We start from the raw sequence: 20,834 nt of genomic DNA, 5'->3' as shown, positions 1-20,834 counted from the left end.
ACACATTTCAAAGGGAAGTGGTGTTCATGGGGAATTCTTTGCCAGTCGCCCAGATCTCAGCTGCAGACGTAACGGATAAGTAGTAAAGGAGTTTAAATTTCCTCAAGCTGCCTTCTGTTGTGCTTCAGCTTTGATCTGCAAGGATTACCTCAAGAGGTGGGACGAGTTGTTAATTTTCCACTCTCATTTGACACTTCCCCTTTCTCTAGGGGCTGCTGGGGTAATGCCCATTACCTACTAGGTGAGTTGAATGCAAACCAGAACCTGCACTTTCTGGGTGTTAACTGACTTCACAGGCAGATAAGGAGAGCATTTGATGATTTTCTTTGGTTTCAGTATAGCAGCCAGGTAACTACAACCAGTCAGGTAGACTTCCTACTCTGGTCAGCCCATGATGCCACCATTTTTACCTTGTCTTTTCCTGTAGTCCTGGTCGTGTGCATACTTGGCACTGGATGAGGCTGGTCCTTCTGCTGTGGCCAGCTAACAAGCTTGCTTGGCAGAGGCTGCCCTGAAAGGAAAGAAGTGGTGATGGAGCATGATGGCCAGGGTGCATGTCAGCTGATGGCACCTCATCTCAGTTGTGTCTTGCTCTAAGGTATACTCCACAACTACAGTGTACTGTACCATGTGGTACTACTGTACACCATGCATCTATAGCCTTTCATATAGCCCAGATGTATATTGCAGGCTCTGGTCCACACAGTGAAAACAATAAAACCTGAGATATATTTTTTTATCTGTGTCAGGAAGCAGAGACCTCTGTGGTGTAAATGCTCTGAGCCAAACCACTCAGATGGTCACAACTGCACTTGAACTGATACAGCTATTAGTGGTAACCTGCAGGACTTTCACTATGCCTTAGCTGTCATAGAATGGTTTGGGTTGGAAGAGACCTCCAAAGGTTCGAACCCACTGTAGTCAGCAGGGACATCCTCCACTAGATCAGCTTGCTCAGAGCCTTGTCAAGCCTGATCTTGAAGATCTCCAGGGATGGGGCTTCAACTACCTCCCTGGTGTTCCAGTGTTCCACCACCCTCATGATAAAGAACTTTCTCCTAACATCCAATCTAAATCTGCTCTTCCCTAATTCCAAACAATTGCCCCTCATCCTATCACTCCAGTGCCTCTGCAGCCGCCTTGTAGGTCCTGTTCAGGTACCAGAATGCCTCTATTAGATCTCCCCAGAGCCTTGTCTTCTCCAGGGTGCACAAGCCTAGCTTCCTCAGCCTGAGGGATGGGTTCCTTAGAAGGAGGGGTATTCCAGCTTCCTCATCATTTTTGTGGTACTGTGTTCAGATCAAGGAAAACTTTCAATAAGGTAGGCAAAAAAGGCAAAAACTATTTCTTCACTGGAACCACATCATAAGGGATCAGCCAGACCTACCACCATGATCTGTGGTGGGGTAAGCGGCTTCTGGCCTTCTCACCTCCTCATTTGAGAAACAGAGATTTTTCATTTCACAACTGATTTTTAAGCTTCTTTCCTAAGGAAATATGTGGAGATGATTTCTGTCTGCCCATCTTTCAGGAACTTTTGTGCCCATCAACAAGAATGAGTAGAAAGACAGTCATTTCAAAGTTGCTAAGTCCCTGCAATTGTCATGAAAATGACTGGATGGTTAGAAGGAAAAAAAACCCAAACACCTGTTTAGTTCTGTGGTGAGGGAGATGCCACAGAGGCAACTCACTCTATAAGTCACCAGAGAATCCACACCTCTAGATGGCAGGAAAAGCTTCAGAGTTTGCATGTTATTAGTTCTCAGACAGAGACACATCTATTAGAAACTAAAACAAAATCTCTGCTGCTGCTCCCAGGAAAACTGATTTTTTAATTGTGTAAAATCTATTCTGTAAAAGAAGTGTCTGTATCTTGCTCTGAAGATTTATATCCTCCCCTCTCTCCATACACATTAAGATTTAAGGTACTCATCAGTGGGAAATATGCAAAATCTCCTACAGGACTGCAGTCTCTCCTTCAGTACGAACATATTAAAACTAGACTTCTTAAACATTCATATTAATTAGTCTGTAAGGTACCATTATCAAAATATGGTTTGAATATGTAATTATGAGAGTGTGTTGTCTGGCAGGAAAATAAGGATCTGATCCTGCTTCCCCCAAAGTAAATGGCAGCTTCACCATTAATTTCATATAAGCAATAGTGAGCCTTAAGGCAGCAGAAATGGGAAACAATTTTTCCCTTCCTGCCTCCCTGGAAGCATTGTCCCACCCTTGCTGAGAAAGCACTTCACCTCTCCTGGGAAGGGAGACAGAGAGAAGAGTGTTTGGCAGCTATTATCAATATTCATGTACAGCTGCAGTTCACAGGCCTTATTCCCCGCTGAAATGTGCCATTAACTTAGGCAGGGCTCAACCCACAGAGAGGGATGGACCCCTATTACTGGCAGCCAGGCATGCCTAGCTGTCCTCTAGGTGCATCTACTGTCTCACTCCAGGAAAGGGCAGCCTGATTCTTTCCAGTGTCAAGGCTGCCTTTATCACCTAGTCTCAGGGCTTGTGAGAAGGGACAGCAAACCACCCTGCATGTCATAATGCTTTGGCAGAGACTGGAGGCTTCAGGCAGTTGCAGAAGTTCAAATTCTGCCATTTCACTGGATTTATAATGAGGCAAAACCTTTGCTCACTGTGGTGGATTGAAGTTTCCCCCCAGCATTAACTTTGCCAGACTAACTCGGTTAGAAGCAAATGAAGCTGTATTTACAAGCAAGAACTACAATGGAATGCAATGAATACATTCAAAATACACAGTATTTACAACTAGCAAACAACACGAAAACCCCCTGGTCAGAGACCAGGGAAGCCATTCCCCTGCCCTCACTCCCCCTGTCCCACAACAGAGAGAAAGCATTGGGTTAGACTTAACTAAACAATTTCAGCCAAGGCCAGCCAACAAGCTGAAGCAAAACAGCAGAGATCAGAAGAGAAGAAAGAATGGTTTAGGTATAGCCTGTCTTATTCTAGCTATTTATTCAATGAATTTGTTCAGAATATTTTTTTTTTGTTTTCCTTTTTACACCCAGCAGTGATTTACTTACAGATTTTGAGCAGAAAAGTAGAAAAATATAACTAAATTTTAAAGGCATAGCCTAGAACCACCACACTTGCCCCAGATAAATGCAGTGTGAGAGCCTGCATCATGTGGCAAGCTATTGGTTCACAGGGTGTTAGGAGGCGGAAGGGACCTCTGGAGATCTTTGAGTCCCCACAGTACACCTCAGAGTAGGAACTCTTTTTGTTTGTTTGCTTGTTTGTTTGTTTCCTGCTTGTCAGTTTATTTAAGGCAAAATAAAGATTAGCATGGTCTAGGAAATGCAAAATGGGACTAGTAAACTGGAAAGAGATCTTAGATCATGTTTTTCTGCCACTGATTTGTTTGCAGTTTTGGGAGAACATGAAGATATTTCTCCAGTCTCAGTCACAGTGTTGTTTTATAATTTGATGGAAGAGCTTTCCCTGTTGTTTCCCTTCTTCTTGGCTTAGCCATACTCTAAAGCACTGTTTTTTCTTAGAACTAGAACATTTTCCCTCTCTTAGCCAGCATTACTTTCTCTTGCAATTCTTGTCTCTCCCATCCACTGCAGCAAAGTTGCACTGCATTGGGAAGAGCAAGGGTAGAACACAGGCTTCTTCTCAGCTGCTGCCATGCTACCCCCCGCAGCCTGACTGCTGTGGGGGTCAGCTATCATGATGGAGTGTCCTCAATGAATCCAGAAGTATGGGTGCTCTACCACCCAACAAAGCAGACCTGCTGGTTTAGGGAATGATGCTCTGCAAGATACCTGCAAAGGGATTACATTTCACATATGCTCTGTGCTGGTCTAACTAGACAGGTGTGTTTTAAAACCACATAATGAGATTTTAGGTCTCGAGGCATTATTGATTCTTATTGCAAGATGGACATCACTTAATTACACTCACAATCATGACAGTGGCAGTACAGAACTCCCATTAGCATCTTGCACTTACAAGATCCCAGCCCAGTCAGTATCAACAACCCTGCTGGTCATTGGACATTAAGGGCTGGATTGAAATTCCTACTTTATTTTCACCAAAGCACCATCGTGTGTCGGTAACGGTGAAGGTCAGTTACTGGTGTGACAAAGGGGGATGTGTAACAGGGTTTTCAAAAAAAGCAGGCATGCCACGGGGTGCTCTCCATATGCACAACAAGGAAGTTCAGAAGTCTCTTTTAGGTGTGTAACTGTTACCTTTTTTGCATCTACCTACCTCTAAAAATCTGGCCTTCGGTAACGAATCACTTGAACTGAACTGTTGTCTGTCAGCAAGTGGATAAGAGAGAACCTATAGCAAGTTAACAATCTCTTAACACTCAAATGTCACTCATTTTTATTAGACTTTCCCCCACTTGACCATTCTGTTGTCTTGTAGGAGAACAAGAAGTTGAAATACATTGGGAGCTGAGAGAAAAGCTTATTCTCACCCTCTGTCTAAACATTATATATCCTTGGGACTTCAGCAGTATGCCAAGATTTCCAGTGTCAAAAGCTAGAGCTCGGTTGAGATAAACTTATGCAGAAACAAATTCCCAAACACTGTGTATTTTCCCCAGCTTCTCTTTATAAGCTATAGTCTTTCTGTAAAATTGAACAGCTACCAGTCTCTGCAAACCCCAGCAATTGCTAATTCAGTATAGTGAAGTCAGGACAGTCCACCAATGATGTGCTCAACAAAGTTCTTTCACCTGGCACCTTTAGCACAGAATTTGACTGCCGCAGTGATCGTGTAACTAGAAAATGCCATCAGAACTGCAAGTAAAGCTGGCTGCTATACTGACTGTACCTAGCCACTAGAGAGAGACATTATCCCATGTAGTAAACTGAAATGTTTCTCTTGTGAAATGTCCAGGGACCTCTCCTCAGAGTGCAGAATCCTGTTTGTCTGGAGAGGATGATAGAGTCAACTCACTGACTAGACCTTGGGGAGCTGTGGCCGTGAGAATGTCACACACTGCATGTTGTAAGAGGCCATTACAAACTGCTGTAATGATGACATGGGAAGGTGTCAAATTTACATTTGTATATTTTTAATCAAATTGGTTCTTCCATGGCTAGACTAGGGAAGAAGCAAGTTAATTGTGCTTCAGTGGAGCAGGGCAAATACTAATCAAGCCCATGCAGCTTGCTTCTTGCAGCCTGACACTTGGGTAGACACAGACTTCTTGGGTTTTACAGACAGGCCGAGACTCTGATCTAACAAAATGTGCACTGAGCTGCACAAACCTAAATATTTTTGTAGATGTTGTTGCAGACCTTCAGAAACAGAGGTCCTCTGTGGTGTTTGCTGAAAACAAGTAATGCTGGCCTTGTTTTGACCAAGTATGTTATATACCCTTTTTGCTCTGAAGTGCTCCCTTACAGAGAGACATTACCTGTCCCCTTTCAGACATCAGGGGGGCAATTGGAAGCTGGCTGAGCACAGTCTCTTCTGCATTTGTAGACCTGCTGCTTCAGCTTTTCAGTGCTGACACAAGCTTTGTGTGACTACTGGATTTGTAACCCAAACCTTAGAGTGCTAAGGTGTGCCATGCTGTTGGTGACAATCCCAGAGGCTCCACTGGTGTCTGAGCAGTTAATGTGGGCTGCCCAGTCCTGAGATGAACAGGTGCTCATCTGATCAGAATGGAGAACTGGGCAGACTGGAAACTGTTATGAATTGATAGCGGAAATGTATGTAAAACTAACACCACGTTCAGGCTGATAAATGTGTGGTGCAGACTTGGAGGTCAAAAGCTGAACTTCTATTTGTAAAACCTGCCAAAACATTCAAACTCTCAAGCAAAGGAAAATCTAGTTAAAGTAATAGTGGTGGGAAATGTAGGAAGTCTGATCATGATAAAAATGCATCTGGATACAGAGGCATCACCATCTTGCCCCGTGAATAGCGGGATAGTGCCTGATGTGTAAGTGGGGCCGAGTATTTAACCTCAGTGGTTTTCTGCAGTTAGGTGCCAGCTTTGCATCCCAGGAGGAATTCCTTGAGAGAAGAGTAAGCACTGGCTTGCTGGTTTGCTCTTGCACTGAGCAGGGATCTGCTATTAGAATCAAGTGGCCATTTCCTACATGTTTAGTTTTCTTTTCATGCAGGCAACGAATGACACTAACATAGCTGTTTAAGTTATTTAGGAAGTCATACAGTTCTCCTTCTTGCTCACACATAAACACTAGATAACAACCATTTGATTTATCGCCTCTAATTAGTTATTTTATGTTGGCCCTTTAACTTCAAGTTAGCATTTATATTAGTATCTTTGCTTGCACCTGCACTTGCTCTCAGTTTCCAAAAATAGAGTAGAGGCTGACATGTGAAAATCCCACTAACTTCACAGGCTGCTTTGAAAATCTCAACAGAACCACTTTAATGCTCTGAAGATACATGTTCAGCTGTATGCAAACATGCAGAAAGAAGTCTCAGCCATGGATTTCCACTAGGACTTAACTAGGCGCAGGTTGAAAGTGAGCATTCATTTTTTTTTTGTCTTGCAAATTAGCAAGCACTCAGCTGAGGGGACTCCTCAATCATTATGCAAATAATAAAGGGGTAAGATCCTCTTTTCTCTTCTCTGTGTATAACAGAACACCACTCCAATCTGCTGTGACATTAAAACGAACCTCTTAAAACCCCCTCTTTGAAAAGCTAACCAAACCTGGGTTGCAGGCAGGGGTATTTCCTGGCCAGCTGTACTGATTCCGAGAAGCTTTTCTAGAAGCTGGTATGACACTTTCTAGCATCTTACAACTGTTTCACACTTCTACTTTTACCACATTTTCTGAATACTGGAAAATTACCTGTAAACATGAATGTGTAACTTGAAAAAAAATGTGTGCAGTACATACTCATGTATCACAGGATGGTGCAAACAGCACTTGAAAAGTCTGTAAGTCAATAAAGAATTTGCAGATTGTACACTGAGTGAAAATAGAGAATTATGTACACACAACTCTCATCTTGATTGCTGATATTAATCCTCAGAGAGGAGAAAACAATTTATAAAACCATAAAGGAAAATACTACCCTCAGTTTCCATGAGAAGAAAAAAAAGTGCAAGATAGATTCACAGAAAAGTGAATTCTATTCTGCTTCTCCTCAGCTTAACAAAAATGGACAAGGACAGGTCCCTCCTTCTCCTGCCTAACAAGTTGTCCAGCTCCAGGTCAACACAGCCTCTTGCTATTTGCCTTTGCAATATGGATCCATCATTCCGCTCCAAAATTCAGCAAGTCCATGGTGTTGTGCAGAGGGAATAGGAGGACGTTCAGGAACTTCCTTGAGACTTGAGCCAAGCTGTGAAAGAGCTTCACCTTTCTCCTGGAAGAAAACTGCTGTGACAAACTTATGGCATTCCCTGTCTACCATCTAAATTTAACTTCACTGGAGTTGTGCATAGGCACAATACAATTAACCTGACTTTGTGAGAGTGGTTTGTTCCTTTCACAGTTATCATTTTGCCTAACGAAAACAAATATTTTTGTGATCTCAGCCACATACAAATGACCACTTTTGGGGGTTCAGAGACCTTTTTGTAGTGTGCCTGAAAGGTTCCTGCATGTTTTCATTTAGATATGGAAGGGACATAGTGTCGAAAGAGTGTCTGTCTTTGCAATACAAGGATTCCCAACCAGGGCAATGTGCACACAGCTAAGATGTCATTGCTTATTGCACTCAGTTCAGTTTTCCTCTGTCTGCAAAGGTGGGATTTCTGGAACCCAGGTGGCCACTGCTGTGTGCTTATACACTCATGCTGTGTATGTATACAAAATAACTTAGCTGATGAGTATACACTTCACCTTTGAGGAACTCCAAGGGTAAGCATTTTCACTAGTTTGAAGATTCACAGATTACACTGGGTTGGAAGGGACCCTCAAAGGTCATCTTGTACAGCCCCACTGTAAACAGCAGGAGCACTTCCAACTAGATCAGGCTGCCCAGGGCCACATCAAGTCTGATCTTGAATGTCTCCAGGGACAGGGCCTCAACCACATCCCTGGGCAGCTTGTTCCAGTACTTCACCACTCTCATTGTAAAGGACTTCCTTCTGATGTCAGTCTAAATCTACCCTGCTCCAGTTTGAAGCCACTGCCCGTCATCCTATCATACAAGCTCTTGTAAACAGTCCTTCCTCAGCCTTCCTGTAGGTCCCCTTCAGATATTGAAATGAAGCTATTAGGTCTCCCTGGAGCTCTCTCTTCTCTAGGCAGAACAGCCCCAATTCTTTCACCCTGTCTCCACAGGGAAGGTGCTCCAGCCTTCTGATCATCTTTGTGGCCCACCTCTGGATCAGCTCCAGCAGCTTTAAGTCCCTCTGGTTTTGGGGGTCCCATAAGTGATGGGGAAACTGAGATGGGAGAAAGCCAGTAACTTGTGTAATGACAGAAGTCCTGGGTAGGTCAAGACTGAGGCTCATAGTTCTGTGTTCACACTGTGCAATCATAGCACTGTGCAATAATAACACATTTCAGTTCATTCCCATTTGTGGAGAAAAATGGAACCACTCTAACTTGCCTTCCCTGGAACGGGAATGCATCCTGTTAAAATGTGTCATAAGAAGTAAAGGTAGGCTAAGTTTGTACCTGTTATTCTGTTCTTTATTTTTCTCTGTTAATTGCATTGTTTCAGCACCCACATTCTAAAGAACATTGTAATTTAAGTGGCTGTTTACTGAAAGGAAACTTCTTGGTGTGGCTCAGCTCATGTTCTCATTGGAGTCAAACAGGATGCTTGGCCCTAACCTTATTTCCTTCGTTTCATTCTGTTCTATTACAAGCGCTTTCCTGCATACTGCGGTAGAATACCGGTGCCACCGCATCTTTCTGAGCATGAGGCATCTGAAGTTTGCCTTCAGTCAGTCGCAGAGGCGATGGGGACGCGCGTCCCGCGTCCTACCGCGGGCAATTCTTGAGAGCCGCTTCTCTGCTTTTCCCACTAGAGGGGGTTCCACGTTCTGGTGCAGAACACTGCAACAGGAAACACCGAGCTGCCTCTTGCCCACCTATATTTCTGACATAGTTAACTCATAAATACAATAATGAGCTGACAATGCTACGACTTGATAACCATTACAATAATCAATAATTACCAGGAAATTAGAGAGGTGTCTGCGAAGTGCTTAAATTTGCAGCCCTCTGTCTACAAACATGAAATGCAAACGCTTGCCTGAATCATAGCTAACTTCCCACACATTGGTTCTAAGCTGTATCTTGTTTATTTCTGCATATATTACGCTCAGTAAATGATTAGATTTTTCACCCATGACCCAGTATGCTGTTTGCAATTATTTCTCACATTAAATTAATCACTACATATTTACCCTGAGAAATTGTGTATGATGTATTGATGCACACATGTACAGAAGTGTATGTGAGCACGGGAACTTTCCTGCCTGCCTTTCCTCTTGTATGGCAAATCAGGAGTAACAGGCGTTAAAGCTGGCAGAGTCACACCGATGGGGGAACTAGCACAGAGAGAGGGGGAAACTACCATACAAACTTTGATTTCTTTTGCATTTCAAGTATTTCCCTTTATTTACAGAATTCTAAGGATATTTACAGTCTAATCTTCATTGGCAGATCTGCAAACACTTGTGGCTCTATGTTTTAAGGCTGCTGGTGTGGACTGCACTCAGCCTTGCTTTCTCCACCTCCCACGTCTTGTGCTTGTGCCTGGGTGGGGTGATTTGCACACATATGGTCTCTCACCGTATCTTTGCCACTTTGGGTAGCAGTAATACTACCCAGATAACTACTTTGCAGAATCAGATCCTTTGTGAATTACTTACTGGGTGAAAGTAATTCACATGGCATATGACTTTTTCTGGGTAACATAAAGCCTCTGCTTTATACAATGGTAACTAACTTGTAGTAGCTCACTTTCTAGGAAAACTAAAGCTTATGCAATGTATGGAAACAGGAGAAAGTCTTTTAATAATCTCTTAAGAAATTATGGAGTAGTTCACTTCTGCAACAAGTAACACGCTTGAGGAAGGGGAACACTAAGACCCAGACAGTTGTGATAATGTGGATTTCAACCCACAGCCTGAAAAGAATTATAGCTATTAAGAACCAAAACCAAAAAAACAAGGTTTATACAACCTTGTCATTTTCATTATTTTTGTCTGTAAGCACATAGTGTTCCTCATCCACACACAGAGGATGGACAGAGCCTCTGGTATGTATACAAAGTCCCTTCTTGACTTTTTGACTCGGCTCCTTGCTTGACTAATACTAAAACTTAATTCAGGGACACTGGGTTTTACATCACCTCAGCAGATGATCTCAGTCACATGTCATTCCAAAGTAGCAAGGCAGAGACGGGAAGGAACTGACACTAGTTTGAAAGAAATGGCCTTGTACCTTTGTGGAATTCATGTGTGAGCCTTTACTGACACACAAATGAACTGTGCTTTTTGAAGTACTACATTGTTTTGTCTTCTGGGATGCTTGGAGTTCTTCCACGCACAACTAACAAAGGCTTGAAGAAAGGATTCAAAACATCATGGAGGGGAAACAAACTAAACAAAACAACCACTATTTTTGCCAAAGACTAGAATTGTTTCTTCATCTATTGCCAGGTAGCTCCCTGCACTGAACTCATGTGGTAGCAGCAACCCCTGGGCAGGTACTCAGCTGCTGGAATAGATACCAGGCTGCCACCACTTCCCAAGGGTGGAGGCCAAGCAGGGTGCAGCAGAGCAACAGGTTTGGAGAGGAGAAAGGGGGCTTCCATTCTGTGTACACCAGCTGAAACTTTCTCTTAGGCCTTTTCTTGATTACCTGCTTGCCTTCCTTCCCTCTGCTTGTAAGCAAAAATATGGTCCATCACCAAAGAAAGAGACATTGTTTCAGTGAGACAAAAGCAAACTCTCTGAGAGGCAGATAGATGTACCAAGTAGAAATTGTTTTCTCTATGCAAACAGAACCTTCAGTAGTGAACCTTCAGTAGTGCCTTCAGAAATAAAAGCAACAGGTCCATAGACCTGTAGTTGGGTATGCTATTCAAATACTCAGCACAGATTCTGTAAGACTTTTCTTTCTCTTTTGCATATAAGAGAGGCTGCTATGGGCAGTTCTGACAGTAAGCATCACTGTGCAAATTCAAGTATCCAGTGTTTGCTCACACATGCAAACCTATAGACTAATGGAAAATGATTGGCCTCAAGTTGCACCAGGGAAGTTTAGACTGGGTATTAGAAGAACCCTTTTCGCTGAAAGGGCTCTTAAACACTGGAAGAAGCTCCCCAGGGATGTGGTTGAATCACCATTCCTGGCTGTGTTTAAAAGAGGCAGAGACATGGTGCTAAGGGACATGGTTTAGCATCAGGCTTGGTAGAGTTAGATAATGGCTGGACTTGATCTTAAAAAACGTTTCCAACTGAAACAATTCTACAGTCCTATGATTTTAATAGTACCTGAACTTACACTGCACTGGTTAGGCCACACCTTGAGTACTGTGTCCAGTTCTGGGCCCCTCAGTTTAGGAAAGATGTTGACTTGCTGGAATGTGTCCAGAGAAGGGCAACAAAGCTGGGGAGAGGTTTGCAGCACAAGCCCTAGGAGGAGAGATTGAGGGAGCTGGGGCTGTTTAGCCTGGAGGAGGTTCAGGGGAGACCTTATTGCTCTCTACAACTACCTGAAGGGAGGTTGTAGCCAGGTGGGGTCTGGTCTCTTCTCCCAGGCAACCAGCAGTAGAACACGAGGACACAGTCTTAAACTGCACCAGGGGAGGTTTAGACTGGATGTTAGGAAGAAATTCTCCATAGAGTGATTGCCCATTGGAATGGGCTGCCCGGGGAGGTGGCGAAGTCACCATCATTGGGGGGGGGGGGTTTAGCATGAGACTTGATGGGGTGCTTGGTGCCATGGTTTAGTTGATTAGATGGTGTTGGATGATAGGTTGGACTCAATGATCTTGAAGGTCTCTTCCAAACTGGTCTATTCTAGTCTATTCTATGCTAGTCTATTCCATGCTATGCTATGCTATGCTATTCTATTCTAAAAGGCTCATAGCTTTATTTATATATATATATATATATACATTTCAGTTGGTTTTGTCAAAAGGAACATGCTAATGGTAAAGCATAGAATAGAATACATAGAATAAACCAGGTTGGCAGAGACCTTCAAGATCATTGCATCCAACCCATCAACCAATCCAACACCACCTAAACAACTAACCCATGGCACCAAAATATGTATGCTTGCATACTTTATAACCCTGGAACTTATGAATCCTTCATTAAAAAGGAAATCTCAAATCAAAAGGCTTAATTTTGGGGGTTTGGTCTATGGACTCACTTCATGGTGAGCACTGTGTCAGTGAAAGACACCATCCATCCTGTCTAGAAGCCTCCCAGCTGCACAAAGTGGGATGAGTTACCAGATGCAGAAGCACATGGAAACTCCAGGTGCCATCCTGACAAGTAGCCCAAACACTAACTATGGAAATAGAATAGAATAGAATAGAATTAACCAGGTTGGAAGAGACCTTCGAGATCATCATGTCCAACCTATCATCCGACACCACCTAATCAACTAAACCATACAACCAAGCATCCTGTCAAGCCTCGCCCTGAACACCCACAGCGACGGCGACCCCACCACCTCCTCAGGCAGCCCATTCCAGTGGACAATCACTCTCTCTGTGTAAAACTTCCTCCTAACCTCCAGCCTAAACCTCCCCTGACGCAGCCTGAGACTGTGTCCTCTTGTTCTGGTACTGGTTGCCTGGGAGAAGAGACCAACCTCCGCCTCACTACAACCCCCCTTCAGGTAGTTGTAGAGAGAATGCAGCTCTTAAAAATGCCCACAGCATGCTCCTATAAGGCCATCTCTGGAGATCTCCCTTTTTAGGATTAAAACCACCAGTGGCTAGTAGCATACCTGGGGAAAGTCCAGTAGCTGTTTTGCTGGTGTGATTACAGACCCCACTGAACATAGCTGCCAAGATGATAATCACTTTCAGCCAGTGACATTTTTCATGAATGGTAGTTTGAAAGGAGCATATTTTTTGATCTGCTAGCCTTTCCTCCCCTATCTGACACCATTTGGCTATAATCAATTGGCACTGGTACAATGTATCTTCTATACCAGCTAAGGATCTTTAAAATAGCTTCTCCTACTTCTATTCTCCTTTTTTCAGAGGGATTTTGAAGCTGGAGGAGCTGATACATCTCACTGCAGGACACACAAGAATCACAGATAGAAATGCAGCTGGAACTGGGCATGAACCCTGCTGGTTACTTTCCTACACCGGGTTTTCCTCTGCGCTTACCTTAAGCATTTTCTCTCCTCCCATTTCTGTCTGACATCCTTTAGTAGAAATTTGCTAATCTCAGGATTATGCAAGCAAGCATATTTTCAGTCATAGGATGCTCACATGCTTCACAGACCAGGGTAAACTCCAGTTCTCTGTTGCACACTTTTTGCCTGATACACACACATAGATAGCCAGGCACCAGCTGGGCATTGGTCATCAGGGAATTGATTATGCCAAAAGGGTGAGGAGGTGAACTTGTGAATTACAGTGACAAACAGGATCATGCGTAAGACCTCTGTGGAGGAAATCTGTCCAAAAAAAAGTAATTCCTTTTTGCTACAAAACCAGCATTCATCTGTGTATTCCTCTCTGATGAGCTGGGCCACCACAGAAGTGGTAATCCTGCCACTTACCAGTAAGCTGCTTTTTAGGAACACAGCAGGTGAGGAGCATGAACAGGTTGTAGAGGAAGGTAACATGAGAGTAAGATGGTGATTAATTTTCAATGCCATTCCAACTATTCAGCAATTAAATAGATTGTAACTCTGAACAAAGGAAGCTGAAATAGGAAAAGATAACTTTTCCAGCTCCCAAGTGCTTCATGAGAAGCTGTTCTTCAGTGAAATGCTGTTAGCTGCTATGAACCAAACGCTAGTTAATTATCCTGAAAGTTGTGAGCCTTTCAAAGCCCCAAAAGGCCAGGAGCAGCCTACCTACCATAAACAGAGTGGAAGCTCGCTACTTCATGCATGACTGATGCTGTTCATGGCTTCTGTGAGTCTTCCTTGGTGTGTCTTCCTCTTGTGTTATGCCTGTTGATAACCCTTCCTCCCCCATAAAAATTCAGTCTCTGCTTCTTTATGGCTCCTAGTTACCTCACAGTCCCTTTTGTCTCTAAAAATCTCCTTACTCAAAAGAAGATTGAATTAATCAGCTGCATGAAGGCTTATACTATTAAAACATCAGTATGGCTCAAAGAAAGAGAAAATATTTCAGATGTAAACAGTTGGTGTCTGGGCGAGAAAGACTTCAAGAATATTATACTTGGAGAGTCTTCTGGTTTAGAGGATGAATACAACAGAGTTTATTGTAGATTTTTTTTTCTGAACAAAAGTCCATAGTAAAGACCTTCTGTTTTTTCCCAAGCTTTTCAGTTTGTTTTAAAGGTAAAAGATGAAAAAAACCCAAACCCACAACTCATTCAGAGCCTCTTAATTGCCCTGACAAGAGTTCTGTGTAATTTTTATTATATGCCTAATACATCAATTTCTGCAGTCTCCAGAATGTTACTCTACTTTTCTGTTTCTATCTTGAATTCCTTCTTAGGGCCTGCCATCTTCTCTTCTGGCCTTCTTTCTTCCTTTGATTCTTCTGCACAGTGCCTTGAAACTCTAAACCTTGGGTTTCCCTGCCTCAGAGCACTGCCCAGGGCTTGTTTTTATTTTAGCAAAAACTGGGATAGTCCCATGCTCAGCCATATGGCAGGCCCTGGGCTCTTCACCTGCAGCAGCAGACCACAGACAATCAGGTATCTCAATCACATCTTTAGAAGAGAAAACAATCCCATTTAAACAAAACAAAACAAAACAAAAACCCCAACTATCTTTTTTTTACTACTGAGTATTTGAGTTTATCAATAATGGATCTTTACATAAACATTTTTAGAAATAGACTGTTGGTTTACTCATCTCTTCATTTTGTCTGGAGGGAATTAGTTCAGTGGGAATCAAAAAAGATAAAAGACTTTTCCTGAATTATCTGCATTTTGGGGCAAAATATTTACAATCTAGCCCAATGTGTCAAAATGACTAAGAGTGAAAGGATGGTGGGACACATGTTCTTGAAAGCTTTTATGTGCTGTGATGTGAACTGAGGAAGCTGGATCACCAGTCATATGGCATATGTCTAAAAATACTGCTAAAATTAAACTCTTTCCAAAAAAATAGTATACAAGCCAGTAGCTTAAGAGGGGTTTGTGACTGTATACACATGTATTGGGATTTTGTTGGAGTGGGGGTTTTTTTGGTTGGTTGGTTAACTGTTTCTCGGTTTTGTTGTTGTTGTTATGGTTGTTGCTTGGTTTTTTGGTGTGTTTGGGTGTTTTTTTCTGTGATAGCTGAAACTGAGCTCCAGACAAGGCCCAAGAAGATGATCAGGGGGCCTACAAGGACACAATGAGGGAGCTGGGGTTGGTCAGTCTGGAGAAGAGAAAGCTCTGGGGAGACCTAGTAGCTGCCTGAAGGGAGCCTACAAGGCGGCAGAGGGACTGTTTACAAAGGCCTGGAGTGATAGGACGAGGGACAATGGTTTGAAATTCAAGGAGATTTAGATGGGATGTTAGGAACAAGTTATTTACCATAAGGGTGATGGACCACTGGAACAGGCTGCCCAAGGAGGTGGTTAAAGCCCCATCCTTGGAGATATTCAAGGTCAGGCTTGTCCCTGCTCACTGCAGGGGACTGGACCTTTGCAGGTCCCTTCCAGCCTTAGCTATGATTCTACGACTCATGTAGTGCCATTGACATTCAGGCAGGTAGCAGGCATGTAATGCTTTCAAGTAGTTGTATCTCTCACGTGACAATTAAGATCAATGTATTTGAGATGTGCACTAAAATTTTTGCTTTTCTGCAGAGGGTGGGCATTGGATTTTCTGGGTGCTGAAACTAGCATGTTGAAATGTTTTAGGAAAATCTGTGCCTTTGACTTGATTAGCTGCAATCTGATTCTCACTGAGGTTCAGCATATAAAACCTCTGAAAGATTTAGACAGCTTGGTGTGTTTATATATTTTTGCTACCTCATGTTGCCAATATCTGGCACTTCCTATAGCTAGATGATATTTGCATACTGTATATAATTATTGTTTATGTAATATTAAGTTACATTTCTGACTTAAATGGATCATTATATAAAGCTGTAAAGTTGCACAAAATAGCTCTACAGTGTAAAATACCATGATGTAAATTAGGGCATACTTATTACATGTTTCTTATATTGTGGGCTATTTTCTTATAATGCAAAAGCATATGAAAATAGTAAGAAAGTAATGTGTTTGGGTTTGTTTTGTTGACTTTTTTCGTTGTGTGGGGTTTTTTTTCCCTCCTCATCCTATTATTTATAATTTCTAATGCCATGTCTCATATCCTTTTTCTCAACAACATTCAGATACTCCTGTTTAACTGTTAAGAAGGCTGGACAATCTGATTAGAAATTAGGACAGTTCTGATTAGATACACGAAGAAAATAGAAGATAAAACCCAGTCTTCTTTCCTGGATGCAGCCTGACTGCCAGAGTAGTTCCCACAGTACCGCACAGATAGCTAGGTTCATTTTGGTGCATCCAGCTGTGAGGTGACACACTTAATGCACCAGTGATCTGATCCAGTATAGAAAATCTTTGGGGCCTGATTCTCCAGTGCCTCTCACCTTGTGCAGTCATTTGTAGTGAACAGCCTGAATGCCTACACACTGTAAAAGCAGAATATAAAATATTTTGCACTGCTTACCCTTCACTGCATACCTGTAACCACAGCAGCAGGTGTATGAGGTGAAACAGGCTTTAAGTTCCTAAGAGAATTTTATTTGTATGGCAGTGTAAGACTCTACATTTTTTTTATCTCTTCTTTTCAATTTCTCTACACATAAAATATATAAATGTATGGTCTGTCTAGCCAATGGTCTTGTGAGCATTACTAAAATACACTTGCAGAGCAGCAGAACGTGCACATATTGAAAAACATACACACAGGTCTAACAGGCAAAACACAGACTGGGACAGGTGCTAAACCTGAGCCTCTCTTCAGACATTCCAGTGGCGTTTGTTGGTTGAAAGTGTTGATTTCCTAACCTAGCAATCATTCCAGAAAAGGAGCTCCAATGGCAATCTTAAATTAATGATTGCCCTGTTACAAATACGGATGGCATCTCATTGCATCGCAACCTTCTCTCCCTTTTGTTTTTATGATAGTAATTTAGTGAGATTAGGAGATGGGTTGCTCTGTAAAAAAAAAAACAAACCAGTAAATTGGAAGTGCAAGAAAATAGCTTTACATGAAAAATATTGAAGGGAAAACCGTACAGGCTCCTTGATTTTTTCAAACAAAAATCACAAATTAACAGAACAAACTACCTTGTAAGGAACACTGTCTTTGGCTGGGGATTTGGCTAGTCCTGTCCTCAATTTTTGCTTGGTTTTGTTACATTTGTTTGTTTTTCTGGAGGGTATTATTTACTGCATACATAAACCCACAGCCACTCTGCTAAATTTTAAGCAGGGTCACATTATTTTTTCAGATTCATTTGAATATTCATCACTGACCTAAATATAAAAATATACTCTATCTTTTGGCACAAAGGTCTGTTATATTCCAAACTGGAGGCTTTTGGCAATGACAGGAAATTGAGTCACTTTTTCTGTCCTTTTACAGCATTTTAAAAATTTTGTTTTCATGTAAGGAGCACTACCGAGATACCAATCTTAATAAAACAGTATATACAAATCCCTGTTCCTGTGCTACTGATAAGACACTAAGTGCTCAGTCCTGCTAGAACTTACTGACAGGAACTGGCCTGTTTTCAGAAGCCACAGACCATTTTGATTACAACCCTTTTCCAGTGATCACCAGTTTTAGAGTATGGGCTTAGATTTAAAAAAATGAAAACCACCTGCTCTTGGAAAACTGCACCACCTGAGGCACCACAGGTTCTTCACTTTGTAGAGCATCCCAAAACTCCTAATCGCTTTGAAAATTTAATGTTGCAGTCCTTACTTGTATTTATTGTGCATGCTGTGCACAATGGTGTGCCATGCTGACATACCTGGATTACTTGGGGGTTTGGAAGTACCACACTTGCACTGTCCTAATGGTCTGCCCTGACTAATTAGTCCTAAGGGAGCCCCACTGAGCCATGCAAGACACATTCCTAGTGGTCTTCGTGTGTAAGCAGGCATCACCACATGGTTTCTCATCCTGCAAGTGCTTCCTCCACCTCCAGTGGAGACTCCATGGAAAATGCTATTAATTAACCTGGTAATGGGGTAAACAGCCAAGAAAGAAAGGGGACAGCCAGAATATATGCATGAGACCACCAGCTGCAATTCTCGACTGGTTTTCTGGCTTTTGGTAGGCACATAGGAGAAGCTAGGTTTTGGGTGTCTCTTTGCCTGAGACACCACCAATCCTCTTTCTGTGTCATAACAGACAAGCTATGACCTTGGGATGCTGTCATTTGATCAGGTATTCCGGTATCACAAAAAGTATGTTCTTGTATTAGGGTATAGTTGAGGGAGGCACAAAATGTTTTCATGGCCTTTGTAGTACCATGGAGTCATGGGTAGGCTTAAAAATTAGATTTGGAAATGGAAAACACAGAATATTTATTACTCTGTTGGAATCTGTGGAAAATTTTAATGTTCAGTGTGTACTGAGGCTGAAATTAAAAAGAAATCTGGAACTTTGTGTTGGGACTTGTGCTTTGGACTTAGCAAACCTAAATGAAGTGCTGTAGGGTTTAGGTCCTTCTTTTTTTGGGAAGGCTGGAGAGATATGCTTGAGATGTGAGCTGGTTCTAGGAGAGAGATTAGGGAGGATCTGACCTAAACTGTATGTAGCTTTGTAATCCCTGCACTGGGCCCACTTAACTGCTTGACATGTGAAAATATTGTGCTAATGAAGTTCCTGCCTGCTTCTTAAATCCATCCTTGTGACTGTCTTTATTCATCTGTGTGTCCTGATAGATTATACTTATTTTTATATATGTGAGTAATCTCACTGAAATTTAGAGTTACAAACGATAGCATGATAGATGAGTGTTGCTTGGGGCTTTAATGCATTATCAAAAGTGAAAGCTGTTTACAGATTCTTGTAATATTTAATTTTAGAGCTAAGTATGGACAACTAAAAGCAAGTATCTTAACTTTTTGACCTGGCTTCCCTTTTTTTTTTCCTTTTTGAATCATTCCATATGCCTGCAATAGTTTAAATTAGAGCACCTAATCAACCTTTAAATTAATCAACGTTTCCTGTTTCTTTCAGATTTTGTACCTGCCTTCTGCTAAAAATAAATATATTCCTTAATTACTTAATAGGACCTGAACGTAAGATCCAAGCTGTATTTAAGACTATCAGTTACTCTGCTAGAACACAACTCTTATCACTTAAGTTTGCGTTGGACAGGGAGCCCATATTCAGGGACACAATAGCAACATGTTTAATGTTCCCTGGGAAGTTATTGGGATGTCTTTTTGAGTATCATAGCTGGGATTCTCTGTTGCCTCTAGGAGAAAGGAGACAGGACCTGCACAGAAGCAGATTGCTTCAATTTAAGTAACAGAGACTTTTCCTGCTAACAGAAGTATCACCATGATTTTATTATGGAGAAGCAGATAACCCATGCTGAATGCAAAAGATAAGGGAGATACTTTGACTGAATAGGACCACGTAAGGGTGTTCTTGTGCTGATGCACTCTGATAGGAAAACAGATGTTTGTAAGTTCCTAAGTGGTCTCTCCATTTTGATATGGCTTTAAGGTTATCCCAGTAGTTCGATAATTAGATTACTTTGGCACAAAGATACTGCTGCTTTGTAGGACTAGGGCTTTATTGTTCAATGATGTTAATTTATACCTCTGAAAGGCAGTAATAAACCATTTCCATATGGGAAATGTAGCCTTTTACACCAGCTCTTGTGAAAATGAGTGTGCCAGGAGCATAGCAGAAAACTAGAGCTCTCTGCATTTTCTAGAAGGATGAGAACTGAAGACAGCTTTGTGCAAGAAGAAACATCTACCTGCATGGTTCCCCTTTATGGAGCCATGCCTACAAAGGTATAGGCACGGGGCAAATTTAGTGAAAGTAGACCTGTGTATAAACCACTAAGTATGCACAAATTCATTCCTAGGTGCACGCTGCTGACCGTAAAGGTGAGTGATACCTGTCACTTAATCACAGTCATGTTGCATGAACACTAGAACAGAACCAGGCTCTAGCCATGCCTCCCTGGTGTTCAGGAACAGAAAGTTAGGCAGAGCTTTGCAAATTTCAGATTTAAAATAGGTAGTAATTTTTTGCACAGTAGCTTACCTTTCATGGGGTAAGTCATGCCGAAAATTTTCTTTTGTGCTTTCTTTAGTTATTCAGGGTGGAAAAGTGGCTTGAAGCTGTGCTCCCAGCTGTGTCCAGCCTGTGTGTATTAACATTCAACATCCTGTGCTCTCAACTATGCAGAGCTAAATAAGGAGATATCTTTAGGTTCTACTAAAAAGCATTTGGTTGACTGAAAATTTTGAAATGAGTCAATGTAGAAATGGTAACATCCTTCCTTTAAACAACCACAAAAAAAACCCATAGCAGAATTAATCTCCAGCAGTAAATAATAAAAATTAAATAACTATTGGCATTCACAATTATTGTTTTACAAAGTGTTTGGAAATAGGATGATAGGAGTCCTTCAGGAATGAAATTTCCTCATTATTTAAGAGAAACTCAAATGCAGCTGGTAGTCTTTTTCTACCAAACAACTTAATCCTATTGTAACAGACAA

Source organism: Dryobates pubescens, chromosome 15, assembly GCF_014839835.1.
Source record: "Dryobates pubescens isolate bDryPub1 chromosome 15, bDryPub1.pri, whole genome shotgun sequence".
NCBI lineage: Eukaryota > Metazoa > Chordata > Aves > Piciformes > Picidae > Dryobates > Dryobates pubescens.
The sequence above is the reverse complement of the archived record's forward strand: the minus strand, read 5'-3'. Positions refer to the sequence as shown.